At 38.8% G+C, this 14433-nt stretch overlaps 1 protein-coding gene across 2 annotated transcripts in view; it reads left to right on the top strand.

Moving 5' to 3' along the window:
* The first annotated feature begins 588 nt into the window (after positions 1-588).
* Positions 589-14433, top strand: part of TAFA2 (TAFA chemokine like family member 2) — a 327141-nt gene continuing 313296 nt past the window's right edge. The window contains exon 1 of one of the 2 annotated variants that reach the window (XM_089674033.1): positions 589-1416. The gene's annotated coding sequence lies outside the window, so the exon portion shown is untranslated. The remainder of the gene's footprint in view (positions 1417-14433) is intronic. The other variant, XM_089674034.1, reaches the window with a different exon arrangement.

The raw sequence follows: 14433 nt of genomic DNA, 5'->3' as shown, positions 1-14433 counted from the left end.
ATATCTCTTAGATTGTAAGCTCCAAGGAGCAGGGCCCTCCTAACCGTCTTGTATTGAACAGTATTGTTGCTGTATTGTCTCCCTTTATATTGTAAAGCGTTTGGTGCTATATAAATCCTGTATTATAATAATAATAATAATAATAACAACAACTATATCTCTTAGAGTGTAAGCTCCAAGGAGCAGGGCCCCCCTAACCCTCTTGTATTGAACTGTATTGTTGCTGTATTGCCTCCCGTTATATTGTAAAGGGCTGAGCAAACTGTTGGCGCTATATAAATCCTGTATAATACTACTACTACTACTACTACTACTACTACTAATAATAACTATTATTTTCATAGAAACACAGCAAGGAAAAGCTACATTTCAAACACATCCACTGGAGGGAGACATTGTACGTGATAATGGAAGCAGTATTATTCCACCCATTCTTTTGCATGCCTGTTTAATAAATTGCAGATGAAAATTCTGGTTTGTTGAAGTGTGCAGCAACATAATGTGAAAATGATGGCTAGACAAAGATTTAGCATTACTCAATTACTTTGAAAACAGCCACATCCACCCACTTCTCCACAGTTCATAACAGGAGAGTACTAGCATTTAGAAATCATTTTCTCACCCATAATTGCTGTGCTGGTAGATTTCTCAGTTTCTGCTAGTTCATTTGTTGGAGCTCAATGAATCCATAGTGTGCTGCCAAGTGATTAAGTCAGATGCCATTTTTGTATTCGTTTTTAAAGCTGACTCACCTCCCCCCCACCCCCTTCATCTGTATGTGCTGGATCGGTCTGCAGTATTGAGCCAACTCCTAGACATGCTGTTCCACCCACAATTGTTCAAGAGGGGCACAGCAGTTGAAAGTCTTCCTGACAGGCAAAGCTTAGGAAACTAGAAAGACATCAATGGATTTGAGAAGGACTGCACTTTGGAGAAAGTGCTAAAGGTAACTTGCAGCTGTCACTGTGCTTTTGGAGGATTGCATGGACCTTGTGCACACCTTTGTACCAGCGCTGGGATTACAGTGTGCATTGCTGCAGGTGGATGCTCCCATTTAATGCCCCCTCCCCACCCCCCCACCCCAGGAGAAAAGAAGCACAAACAACTAGAAGGTTGAACAGAACAATAATGACATTACTGCTCTAAGTGCTTGGATGTCCTTTGAATTGCACGTGTGTGAAAGGCATTTTGGGGCTGGATAAGGTGCAGTACTTGCAAGAAAGCACTGAAAACAGAAGGAGCATTGCCAGTCTTAATCCTAGAGCTGCCTGTGATCCTCTAAACATTTTACAGAATATTAAATAGCCTGCAGATGGATGGTACAAGATCTTGGAATTAAAGTATGCTGCGGAGATAAGGCAGCTTTCAGCACCCTGGACAGTAAACGAGGTGTCTCATCCATCTACATGAAAGCAGGTACTGTAGGTCAGTCTTATTAGCCAGCCAAGGGCTTAGGCACTTACCCTTTGTCAAGTGTAAGCTCTTTAGCCTCGAACTTCATGTAAGGGCATTTAACCCCAGGCAAGTCAAAAGTGCATGAGCTGATGTTGCTAGCAAGGTGTCAGTGCAATTAAACTCTTGCGGCAATTGCTGTGAGGTTGAAAGAATGCATTTATGGAAGGTTTTACTTTAGATTGGTGCACTTGTTTGGCAGATCTGATTGTTGGAGCTTGTTTTAGCTGCTATCAGGCTTGGATGGTAAGGAGAGATCGTTTAGACAATGAATTCTGCAACAGCATCGACCTCCTGCAGGATGTGACAGCCAAGCAGATGGAGTTCAGGGGACAGAAATTAATTAAGAAATAGGCTGACTTTGGCACCATTCCCAAAAGTGATAACCTGTGTTTGCTTTGCTCGAAATACCAGATATTTTCTAAAACTCCTGTTTGGCTTTGTGATTTCATAAAATCTCTATTTCTGACCTCACGATTCAATATCTCATGGGAATGGTAAAGGCTGTTAGTTGTTTGTGTGTGTGTATTTTCCTGTGGGCTTCAAGATTTATGGCAATCTATGCTCTAAGAGTACATCTGTTGATGGAACATTACTATTTAGCCTTGTCTATTGTCCAGGTCTATATTGATTTGTGCCTTGGTCAAAGATAGGTACAGTATGCATAATGGTTCATGATTTATGACTTTCGTATTATGCATTGTTGTTTATGAAACTGTTGGCTTATGGTGTGATTTTTATTTGTATTTTATTATATTTTAAAGTTTTTAATCAATCAGAGCAAACTTTACAAACTAAATAAATAGTTTTAGCACATTCAGATAGCAAACCATGCCTTGAGGGTACATTACTAATGGGGTCATTTTTATGCCCCAGGCAAACCTATGTTCTTTTTAACCTTCTAATCATTTCAGAGATGTTTTAAATAATAGATGTTTCCAGTGAACCTGACAGATCATATTTTTTCATGTTAACACAGGTTTTATGGGTTAGCATAAAAATACACCCTTTATTAAATCACCCCTTATGCTTTGGGGGTGGAGCTACAAATGGTGTAAGTCCTTGCTAACTCATGTTTGCCCCCACACAGATCCCTCTTTCAACTGTTTAGGTCTTTGTAGTAATCAAGTGTATAAGCTTTGTGTGCAAAATGATTTCTATAAGAAATTTGATAAATTGATAGTATATGGGTTATCACTTAAAAATAGGAGCTAAATAAGTTGCAGAGACATTTCAGCATAATGGAATGTTTTTGTCCTTTAGGGATTCTGTACTTTGAAAATATGCAGGAAAGACAATGACGCAATCCTTTTACTTTGCCTTAGACTAAAAAAAAAATGTAGTAGGTTACAAACATAAATGGTGGGTACACAGAACAGTTTCTGCACACATGCATTAATATCTCTCCTGTTTTATTGTAATATGGGAGACCAACTTGTTGCTGTAGAAATTGCCTAGTGCTTATACTCACTGTGGCTTTTCAGTGTAATATTGTAATATTGCATTTAATGCTACAAACAGTGGAAGGGTTCTCCCCTTTTTTGTAGAAACTGCAAATGCTTTTTAAAGATTAGTACCTATCACCTATCACCTTCACATCTTGTGGGACTCTGGAAGAGACATCACCTAAAATCAAATCTCTATCCACCTACTATGTCCACTAGTAGGTGTCTTCCTTGTTTGCTCTTTCATGTATATTACATTACAGAAAACAATAGGAGTTACATGGCAAGGGTTGGGTAGAGCTTGGGAGATATCAGAAAAAAAGACTATGGGGAACTCAACCCTGGTGCCCACCCATAAATGAAATATAACCTGTTTGGATGGGCTGATTTACCTACATAGTGATAAATCTTGGTGACCAGTATAGCAAATATTTTTCAAATTAGAGCACTTATTGTAACTAATTTTTGAACCACTGTGTGAAATATGGGGATGAACGCTGCTCAAACCTGTCCCTGGAGTCTAGTGTAGATGCAATGGTCTCAGCCGCCATTCTTGCCATGCCCTTTGACACATTTCACCCTGCCCACCGGGGCTGGATCACAGGCCTCTGGGATCCAGCACCCATGGGTGGAGTGAAATACATCAGAGGGTGTGGCCAGAGTGGCGGTTGAGGTCATCCCATCTACACCAGACTCCAGGGACAGGTTTGAGTGGTGTTCATCCCCATATTTCACACGGTGTCTGGAACGACTTGTGGTTGCTGCTCCCACTTCCTCAGTCTGCAGGTGATTCTCCCTTTGCTTCCTGGCTTGGAGCGGTGCCATAAGCCTCTGCACAAGGTCTGACTAGTTTTTCAACCATGCTTAGCAGCAAGCACTGCAACTATACAAAAGTGATAAAGTCCACTTTATTGTCTATAAAGCTGAACTCCAGGAAATATCTGTATTGCATATTTACACTAGTTTAGCTTGGCATACTGTAAGTATACCTATCTCATACCTGATGGGCCACATAGATAGCTAAAAATCACTGTGGTAATAGACACTACTACATTGATAGCTGCGATCCTTCAGGTCTTACAGTGTGAACAGATTCCCCTCTACACACTGGACCAAGTGGGGATTGTGATGTCACCACCCTTCCTCTCCACCTCATCCAATTAGAGAATGATTTATAGTTGTTGTTTTCAAGGACTACAAGTAATTCTCTTGTTGTTGTGGAGAGGAAGGGTGGTGACATCACAATCCCCACTTGGTCCAAGCAAAGCAAATCATTAAAAAAAAATACAAAGTGGTCTGCAAATGGCGGTAGTCCTGAGCAAGCAATCCCCTCTGGTCATTGTGCAGAGAAGCAAGCCGCTCACACAAAATCCAAACAGGACTCAGAAGAACAGGTCTATCTCAGTAGTAGCACTGACTACTACAGCGATTTTCAGCTGGCCCATTAGGTATGAGATATGGCATACTTACAATGTGCCAAGTTGGACCAGTGTAAGTATGCAATACAGATAATTCTTGGAGTTCAGCTTTAATCTAAACTCTCAGCACTACATTGCGACCAAATTTCACATAGCTCTTCTTTAATTTCATCTTCTTCTTCTTGATGTATTACCAGTTGGATTCCAATTCCATGGCAGATTTGAATCTGACTGGCGTTGAGGTGGCTCTGCTGAAAATTGTAGGGACATTTGATACATTTTTCTTTTTCTAAGTCATAGAAAGCAAGCAGCCTACAGCTGTTATGTATGGGAGTACCCATCCTGCATTTTAAAAAAAAGGATTGGTTGTCAGATCAAAAGGCTACTGCCGAAAGAGAGATGGGTGGACTGATGCACTATAGCTAGGCCTGGATAAAAAAAGGAAATCCTGTGCAGGTAGACTGTGTTCCCAAAATGCATTTTTTTTAAACTGGAGTGTATTTTTAATGAGAAAAATGCTCAAATCAGTTATATTACTAGTACAATCTTGGTAGCATGTGGACAGAATAAAGTAAATCACACCCATAATATAAGTCACATTGATGAAAAAAAAAAAATTCAAAATTGGTTCCTTCTGTTCATATCATTCTAGCTTGTTCTGCAATGCAGGGACAGGAAAATAATTTGGATTGGCATTCTTTATGCCTTAGATTAGCTAGAACACAGAAGCTGTGTCAAAGCAAAGTCAATACACTGGCGGAAGAAATTGGGTTTCATTATGAATTTGACTTTGCACTGAACATAAATTGTAATCTCCAGATAATCTTCTGCTTAAAGTGGAAAAAAATCCTAATTATGGCTGTAAAATCCCCTTCACATTCCAGACTGGGAGATCTTCTCCCAGCACTAAATTACTATTGACAAAATGATAATTGTTATCTAGCTCTCTTTATCAACTCTATCAAGCTGGAAATAAACATTTATACACTTATTCAATAAGGCAGTGCAAAGAGCAAAGCTGAAGTGCAAAGTGCAGTAACCCATGGCAAATAATGAGATTTCACTTTATCAAAGTCATAGGACTAGGAGACAATTTCTTATTAGTTGCACTTTCTTTTCTTGCTTACTGAATAATCCTTTTTGGAATGATACAAGACATTTGTTTTCGACTGACGCAAGAAACAAATCATTTTATATGTACACAGGAATTTAGTTTTAAAATATAACTAAAGGCAAAACATTTTTTTTATTTTTATTAGTTTTGGACAGAATGGTAATATATTAGAACACTTGTCAGGTCTTTACTGCTGTCTGATTCCCCGTTAGGGAGATTCATCCTTTCTATTTGTCCTGTTTTCCATTTGAAGGGATACAATGAATTTCATGTTAACATTAGTTTCTAGGTATAGTATCTATTTGAACTGTACAGAAACTTTCTAGTTTTGGGTTACTGAAAAAAAAAACGTGATTTCTAAGAAATGGGAGTGTATTATCATTTAGTTGCATCCTCACTATGTATGTAATTGTTGACCTGTGATTGGATACAGCACAGCCTCCTCATTATGTTTACCTTAGAGAAATATCTAACAGGCCAAATTAAATTTTGATATTGAGTGATACAATACCTGCCTGTGTCTTGTGTCTTGGGACACTCGTGGGAGTGATTCTGATCTAGCAGAATAGAAAAAACGTCTGTGGCAGACCCTTGGGGTGTTATTGGAATAACTCAACATCATTATCATTGAAAGTAAATGTAAAAGAAAATCCACAATTTTGGGTTGTCCCCAGAAAAGAAATAGAGGACAAATAGGGACTCTTCCAATAGAGACACTAATTCTGGTGACCTGGGGAGGAGGGGGGTGGGGGGTAAAGGGATTCCCTTAATTTGCAGGGTTTTCCTCTCATTTCCTGTTTTGGTTATAAGACACAGAGTGAAGGTAAATCTCCCCAATGGGGCACAGATTCAAAATGAAAAAGAAAAAGGTTTTGTCTATAGTTCTACTTTATGGTAAACCATTACTATTGTAGAGCTTGAATGCAAAGCTGGTGCTAATATACTATACATAAAGCCAAGCCAAAGATGTAGACCAGTTTACTTGTATTGTTGAATGTGGACTATATTAATCAGGAAACATATGGTTTAGCCCTTTTGCTGCTGGAGCCATTTTTTTTATTTTGTGCACACTTGTAAAAATGCACATTTTTGGCCTGAAGATTACTTAATCAGAACTACAGCGTATCTGAACACCACAAACACAAATCACTTTGTAATTAATTTTTAATATTCAAAGCAAACTCACCCATCCATACGTGTCTCCATGCTTTATTTTGCAGAGAAATCACTTAGAAAAATACCCCCCTAGCATTTCTGGCTGTGGTCAGTTCTTGAGTAAGAACAGATGTTTCATGTAGCAATTACTTCCTGGAATCTATCTGCCCTTAGCTCAGGCATACATGTGTGAGGGTGTGCATAGCTGAGAAAGCCCCTCCTCCCCTCCTGAAGACTCCTGGGATGTATGACATCATTTGCCTAGGCATGAAAACTAGGCAGTGACTAAATAAATGCAAGAAACAGCTTAAAACAAGTAAATATGGTATACTTTCCTATATACTAAAGCTAGCAGCATAAGGATTCAAAATAGTCAATATTGATTGGTAAAGTAAAGTTCCACTTTAAAACCCCACACAATTATATTATTTATGTAAGCAGAGACCCTGGAGTAGAAAATTGTGTCAGTTGCAACTGCGTTGTTTATCAAATCTATATTTTCAGTAAAAAATATACCTAAATATATTTTTGTGAGCACAAATATAATACAATACCCATATTGTTTGTAACTTATCAAAGATAGGGCTGCGTCAATCAAATAGATACCAAAAACTGTATATAGTATATAAGTATATAGTATATACCGTAAGTCTCAAAATTTAACACGTGTGAAATGGAGAGAAGCTACAGTACTCAAAGTTGCCCATAGCCCATGCTTTATAAGCCTTAACAGTCTATTAAGTTAGAGATAACAGTGAATGTTTGTTTTAGAATTGTTACTCTCACTCTGGTGTACCCCGTGATACCTAAAATGTGTGGCTCAGTTGTCATTTTTCTATTCTTGCATGCTAGATGGCAGTGTTTTTTATTTTTATGTGTGTATATGCACATGTACTGTATGTGTGCGTACATGGGGGTGGGGTTGTTAAAAATGTTATTATTTTATTTATTTTTATTAACCTTTATTTTTTAAAGATTGTTTTTCTTTTTTTTTCTACTTAATTCATAAGAGAGCTGATAAAATGTAAACAAACTTTTAGCGGGTAAGAGTCTTTATACATGCAAGGCCTCTGCTGCCAACATAATAGTTATGTTGGCGGCAAAAAAAGGGTAAATTAATAACCTCTTTTGGAAGTGTCAGCCTTTGGTTGCACGAGTAATAGAAATATTTCATACATCTCAATGTGGCCATACATATCAATATGGCCTAAAGCAAAATTAGATTTGTGGCAGCCAAATATTTAAACCAGAACTCTAAGCAGATATAAAACCTCCAAATGAATGCAGATATATAGCTGCAGTATAGCTATACTATAGTGTAGTGCAAACATCTGAATTTGACTTAAAGTATATGTAAACCTTCACCTTTTAAAACAACCCATTCAGTTGAAATTTAAAAAAAAAGGCATTGTAAATATACAATAAAACATTAAAAACATTTTCCCCCTTTTTAGGATTTGTTTAAGTGATCACAGCTGCATAAGAGCTAGGGGAGTAGAAACATCAGCACACTGATCTCAGTGAACTTTTGTGCAGGGAGGGGTGTGTGTCAGGACAAGTCTGATCATTGGAGGAGAGTATACTGATTTCTCAGCATAGCTAGAGAACTGACCACGATGTGTCCTCCTGCCTAGTGTAGTCAGTTTTTAATAGCAAAGCAGAGGGACTTACAGGAACATCGCAAACAAAGATCTCCCAGCCAGCCTGCAAAACAACCAATTTGGCCCTGTCTAACAGATTGTTTTGTTTGCACACATTTGCAAATACATGCGTAAGCCACAGTCCAATGTCAAGGGTCCTCTGTATACTGTGGACCTAACTAAAATTTCCAAAGCCTCCATAGTAGGAGCACATGTATCTTACAGGAACACCAGACATTTTACACAATGAAGCAATACAAAGAGAACAGGATACCTTTTCATACAAGTACAAGGAGCATGAAGTACAGCAGGATTATGAAAAATTGGGTTTACATACTATTGAAGAAGGAACTTTACCCTTATCATAAAAATTATAACAAAGGCACCTTTAGAAATGTTTAGTAATGGCAATCTACAAACAGATACTTAGCGACAATTGCCTCTTGCCTTTTCCTCACCATTCTTTTCAGAATGGCCATTTTCAATATGGGCATATAAATCTGGGGATGTAGCCTTCCCAGTATGCATCTGTGAGGCCCAGGCTACAACACCAGTGCCTTACCAAATCAGGAAGTGGAAAAAACAGTATTTGTAAGTAAAAATGTTTGTCATGTTAATTATTGTAAGATGATTGTAAGGTTAGGTCACCTCCCTGTCGGTGAAGTAGCAAAAGAAGACTACTGAGGTGAACTCTGGGAGAGATTTACTAAAACTGGTGCATACAGAATATGGTGCAGCTCTGCATGGAAACCAATCAGCTTCCAGGTTTTATTGTCAAAGCTTAAATAAACAAGCTGAAGTTAGAAGCTGATTGGTTACTATACACAGCTGCACCAGATTCTGTGTGCTCCAGTTTTGGTAAATCTCCCCCTTTGTGTTCTTTCCTCCTGCCAGCATGTTTCTTGCAAGCACTTGCTCATTTAGTAGAATCTGATTGGCACTTAGTGCTGCCTCTCTATCTCCTAGTCAAGTGCTACTGTAAATGGGATTGCAAGAGGCATAATTCTAAGGGCTCATGTACACGAGGCATTTGGAAAACTCTTCTGAATGATGAAAAGTGACTGCTGGAAAACGTAGGTAAAAAAAAATGTCAGTTTAGCCGTGTTTGCGCGCATTTATGAGCATTTGCTTTACAAGCGTTTTTTAACCGTTTCAATAGGGTGCAATTTTACACCTTCCTGCCCAGGCCATTTTTCAGGTTTCAGCGCTCTCACACTTTGAATGACAATTGCGCGGTCATACAACACTGTACCCAAACTAAAATTTTGTCATTTTCTTCACACAACTAGAGCTTTCTTTTGGTGGTATTTAATCACCGTTGGGGTTTTTATTTTTTGCTAAATTAACAAAAAAAGACCAAAAATTTTGAAAAAAAACACATTTTTCTTTGTTTCTGTTATAAAAGTTTACAAATAAATAATTGTTCTTTATAAATTTAGGCCGAGATGTATTCTGCTATATGTCTTTGGTGAAAATAACCCAAATTAGGATGTATTTTTTAGTTTGTAGGAAAGTTATAGAGTTCACAAACTATGGTATAGATCTGAAAATTGATCAATCCTGAAGTACTGACAGCCAATCTAATTTCTTGAAGTCCAAGAATGTCAGAACAGTACAGATATCCCCCAAATGACCCCTTTTTGCAGAGTAGACAGTCCGACGTACTTCATAAGAGGCATGGCGAGTTTTTTGAAGTTGTATTTTTTTGTCATACTTTTTCGGAAAATGAAAAAAATTAAAAAAATTATTTTCACTATTTTTTTTTTTTACATACTGTCACCAGTGCAGTACAGCGTCATCATATAACTGGCATGGCTGTGAACAGGGACACTGACTGGTGACAGTATGAAAAAAAAAATTATTTTTTTTAAATTTTTTTTAATTTTTTTATTATATTTAATTTTTTATTACTTTTTTTTTATTTTTTTTAAGATTTTTTTTCATATTTTACTATGACCAAAGTAGTACAATGTTACCATAGTAACATTGTACTACTTTGGGGAAGTGATCAGTATTTTTTTTTTTTACACAATTTGCTTATAGCAAAGAATTACTTTGCTATAAGCAAGCATTTACCTGAATGAAATCGATTCATTCAGCTTTTTTTTTTTTTTCTTTTTTTTTTGTGCTTAGCTGTGATTTGGTCACAGCTAATCACATGACATGTGCATGTGATTAGCTGTGACCATTCACAGCTAGGCACTAGTATACAATGGATGGCATCATGAATGAAGCCATCCATTGTATACAACTGTCATGTGACCTGCTGTGATTGGTCACAGCAGGTCACATGGTACCAGCAACGGGAGCCGGTACTCGGCGTGCACCCGGAGTGCAAAGGCACATTTGAAGCCGCCAAACGGCCATTGGCCGGGCGGCTAATGGTTAAAGATAACCTCAGGAGACCTTCCTAAATGCCCAGAATGCACTGAATAATAGTAAATAATTAACTATTTCAGACATTTTAAGAGGAATAGAGAGAGCAGTATGTCTTGAGATTAGCTGTCTTTTCTGGTTGTATTCACTATGGATCCCATCATGAGCATAATGCAGCACGTTCTACCATTTTTTCCTTCACGCGAAACCTGGAACTGACTGTGCTGGTGTACTAGAACCATTTGAATACATGGAAAACGCTTTGCATGCATTTCTGATGGTGAAAAAATGCTCTGGACAGCATCTGGACATGGAACAGTTAAAAAACACTTCTAAATGCAAACGCTTATAAAAGCAGTTAACCACATTTATAAGTGTTTGCAAGCATTTGCAAGCATTTGGTGCTTAAAACGCCAGTAAAATATACTCCTGAACGCAGGTTTGGTACGTTAAAAAAACCGACTGTAAACTCAACTGCCTGTAAACAATTGTAAACGACTATGTGTAAATGGACACGTAGGAAAACATTGGGGAGAATTCAGGGACTGCTGAAAAAAACGCTGAACAGCTCCTGAACGTCAGTTTAGGGGCTGCAGTGCACATGAGCCCTAAGCAGTAAAACTTACATGAGCACTCTGCTCTGCAAGGTGATATGAAATTATTGCATTTTTTATTTTTATTTTTAATTATTTATATATTAGTTTGTATATCACTATTGTATTGCTGTAAATGTTTCTTCAATGATTTCCTTACTTTGCATTACTCCATAATTCTTAAATAAAAAAAATGCAAAATAAATAAATAAATAAAGCTTCAATTTGTAAGGAATACTAAGGAAAATTAAAAAAAAAAACATCATTGTTACTAACACATGATCGGGTGATGGAAATCTGCAGAGCTTCACCACATTTACTAAGCACTGGGGAAAATGAGTGCACAGTCTATTTGCAAAAGTGCACAATTTATTTGTCTTTAGTAAATCCAATCCATAGTGTATATGTGAAATACATCTCTGACACTTCACTCTCCAAGTACCATAGATTGTGAGAGATGTTCAATTAAATCCCCACTAAGACTAACTGCATTTTTCCTGATTGGTTGAGGCTCAGTGAATCATTCATTCTTGTTTCTCCCTAAGAAAAAAAAAAAAAGGTTGTCAGCCCTAGGTCGGCATATGCAATGATGAACATTTTATATGCTTGGTTTGGGAAGGGGGGCGCAATAAAGTAACATCTATGTAATGCCTTCAAATTTTTGCCTTAGAATGGAAGTTTCATCTGCATACAAGAATGAGAACGGCTGGATTACAGAATGTTATTGAATGCATTTCACAACGGGCCAAGCAGGTGCTAATTAAAAGGGGTGTGCAAGGTAGGCACTGACACAGCATAAGTTGGAACTTACCAGACTGAAAAGTGTTACAAATGATAATTATAGCCCATTAACTACAGGAAAATCAGTAGCTTAGTTTATTTTGTTTCCAGAGCTGGTACAGGTGTATTTCCAGTGAGACCTTGTATATAAAGTGGAAAGAACAAGTATAAAAATCATTACTTTGTGAAACAAGCAGTATGCACTTTATTCTGCATGAGCTTGAATAACAGGGCATAATCAAGGTGCTAAAAAAGGCTCAGCACTCATACATTTTGTACATAGCTGTCTGCTCAAGATGTTGAGCTCCAGCCAGAACACAATTTACCTTATCATCTTATGTGAACTCGTTTTTTTTTTTTAATATTATGAGCTACAAAATGACTTGCACTGAAAGGAAGAAAACATTACCAGATTTGTAAAGCTTTGCAATCACATTTTATGTGGATGTGAAAGAGGTCATTGCTGGATACAATTGTACTGTCATTGTCTGCAACAGCTAATGGTGTTCATACACACATACATGAAACATATCACAGAGTGGATTTTGTTCTTCTTATGAATTGACAATTTTTAGACTTTTTAAAACTGTCTTACCTGGCAAAAAGTTTGGAAGATTATTCAGCTATTTTTGTAATCCTGAAACACCCACCAGATCAACATAGCCATGTCCTGATATTACCTTTCTAGACTGCAGTCAAAGCAACAGAGCTTAGTAAGTACTGTGATTGGATTGAAGGAACAGCATGTCGGCGGGGGCAGGTGATGATGGAGCTTTTCTCCATGTTCCCCATTAACTCGTTGGGCACCAAGTCTGGGTTATATAATGGGACTGCCCCTGGGGTGGTTTTTTCTGGGCTACACTAGGCACCTGTAACAGGGTCACTTTCTCTTACACATGGGGTAGCTTTATCTGTGCCATTTCCATCAATGCCCAGGGACAGGGCTGAGGCTGCCATCAGAGAATTCTCAACTCTAAGGTGAGCCTCTGCTTTTAAAGATGAATGGGTTAGCTCTCAAGTCCCTGTGTCAATGTACACCTTCCCTGTAATTTGCATTTAGGAGGGACATGCTGAGCCTGTGTCCACTTCCACCCATCCAGCATTCTCCACTTCCTGACTCTCAGTAGAGATATGGAACCCTGCCGTGCACCCAGTGAGGGCTCCCTGCTTGCACTTGACTAAACTCTTGACTTACCATAACTCTATGCAAACTGGGGGCCTCGGCAGGGCTGATCTGCTCCTGCTATGGGAGAGAGACCACTGTGGAAGGAGTGCAGACAACATCTCCCTCACTACTAGAGGCTATCCCACCTCACACGGGTACACGCTTAAGGACAGGCTGCTTTGTACTGGCTGTTGGTTTCCATTACCCATGGTAGCCACTTGCTGTTTTCATACCCCAATGTGATATTGACCAAGCGGGAGACTTGGTGTGGTTCCAGTTACTTGCATTACACTTCTTTAACCACTTGCCTACTGGGCACTTTTACCCCCTTCCTGCCCAGGCCAATTTTCAGCTTTTAGCGCTGTCACACTTTGAATGACAATTGCCCGGTCATGCAACACTGTACCCAAACACAATTTCTATCATTTTTTTTAGACAGATAGAGCTTTCTTTTGGCAGTATTTAATCACCATTGGGTTTTTTATTTTTTGCTAAACAAACTAAAAAAGACTGAAAATTTTGAAAAAAACATTTTTTTCTTAGTTTCTGGTATAAAATTTTGGAAATAAGTAATTTTATCCTTCACTGATGTACGCTAATGATGCTGCAGTGATGGGCACTGATAGATCGCACTGATGGGCACTGATAGGCAGCACTGATGAGGAGGCACTGGTAGGTGGCACAGATGGGCATTGACAGGCATCACTGATGGACACTGAAAGGCAGCACTCATATATGGCACTGATAGGTGGCACTGATTGGAACTGTTAGGAGGCACTGACAGGCACTTATAGGCGGCAATGATGGGCACTGATAGGCAGCAGTGACTTGCACTGATAGGCAGCACTGACTATAACTGATTGGCGGCACTGACTTGCACTGATAGTTGGCACTGAAAGACAGCTCTGATGGGCAATGATATGTGGCATTTATGTACACTGCTAGGCACTGATATGTGGCATTGATGTGCACTGATGGACACTGGTATGTGACATTGATGGGCACTGACAGGTGGCATTGATGGGCACTGGCAGGTGGCACTGATGGGGCTACATGATCAGTGTTGATGATCAGTGTTGATGTCCCCTCTGAGGAATGATGATTACTGGCTCTTCTCTCCTCATACACTGTCAGCGTGAGGAGAGGACTACCGATAACCAGCATTTCCTTGTTTACATGCGATCAGCTGTGATTGGACACAGCTGATCACATGACAGAGCCGATGTCATTGGCTTTTTACTCTGATCGGTGATCCGCACCACTGATCACCATACCGCACGCCCCGAGGGCGAGCA

This window comes from Staurois parvus, unplaced genomic scaffold (genome assembly GCF_062004578.1).
Source record: "Staurois parvus isolate SC_StPar_1 unplaced genomic scaffold, SC_StPar_1.0 ptg000147l, whole genome shotgun sequence".
In the NCBI taxonomy this organism is placed as follows: Eukaryota; Metazoa; Chordata; class Amphibia; order Anura; family Ranidae; genus Staurois; species Staurois parvus.
This window is presented reverse-complemented; position numbering and strand designations above follow the sequence as displayed.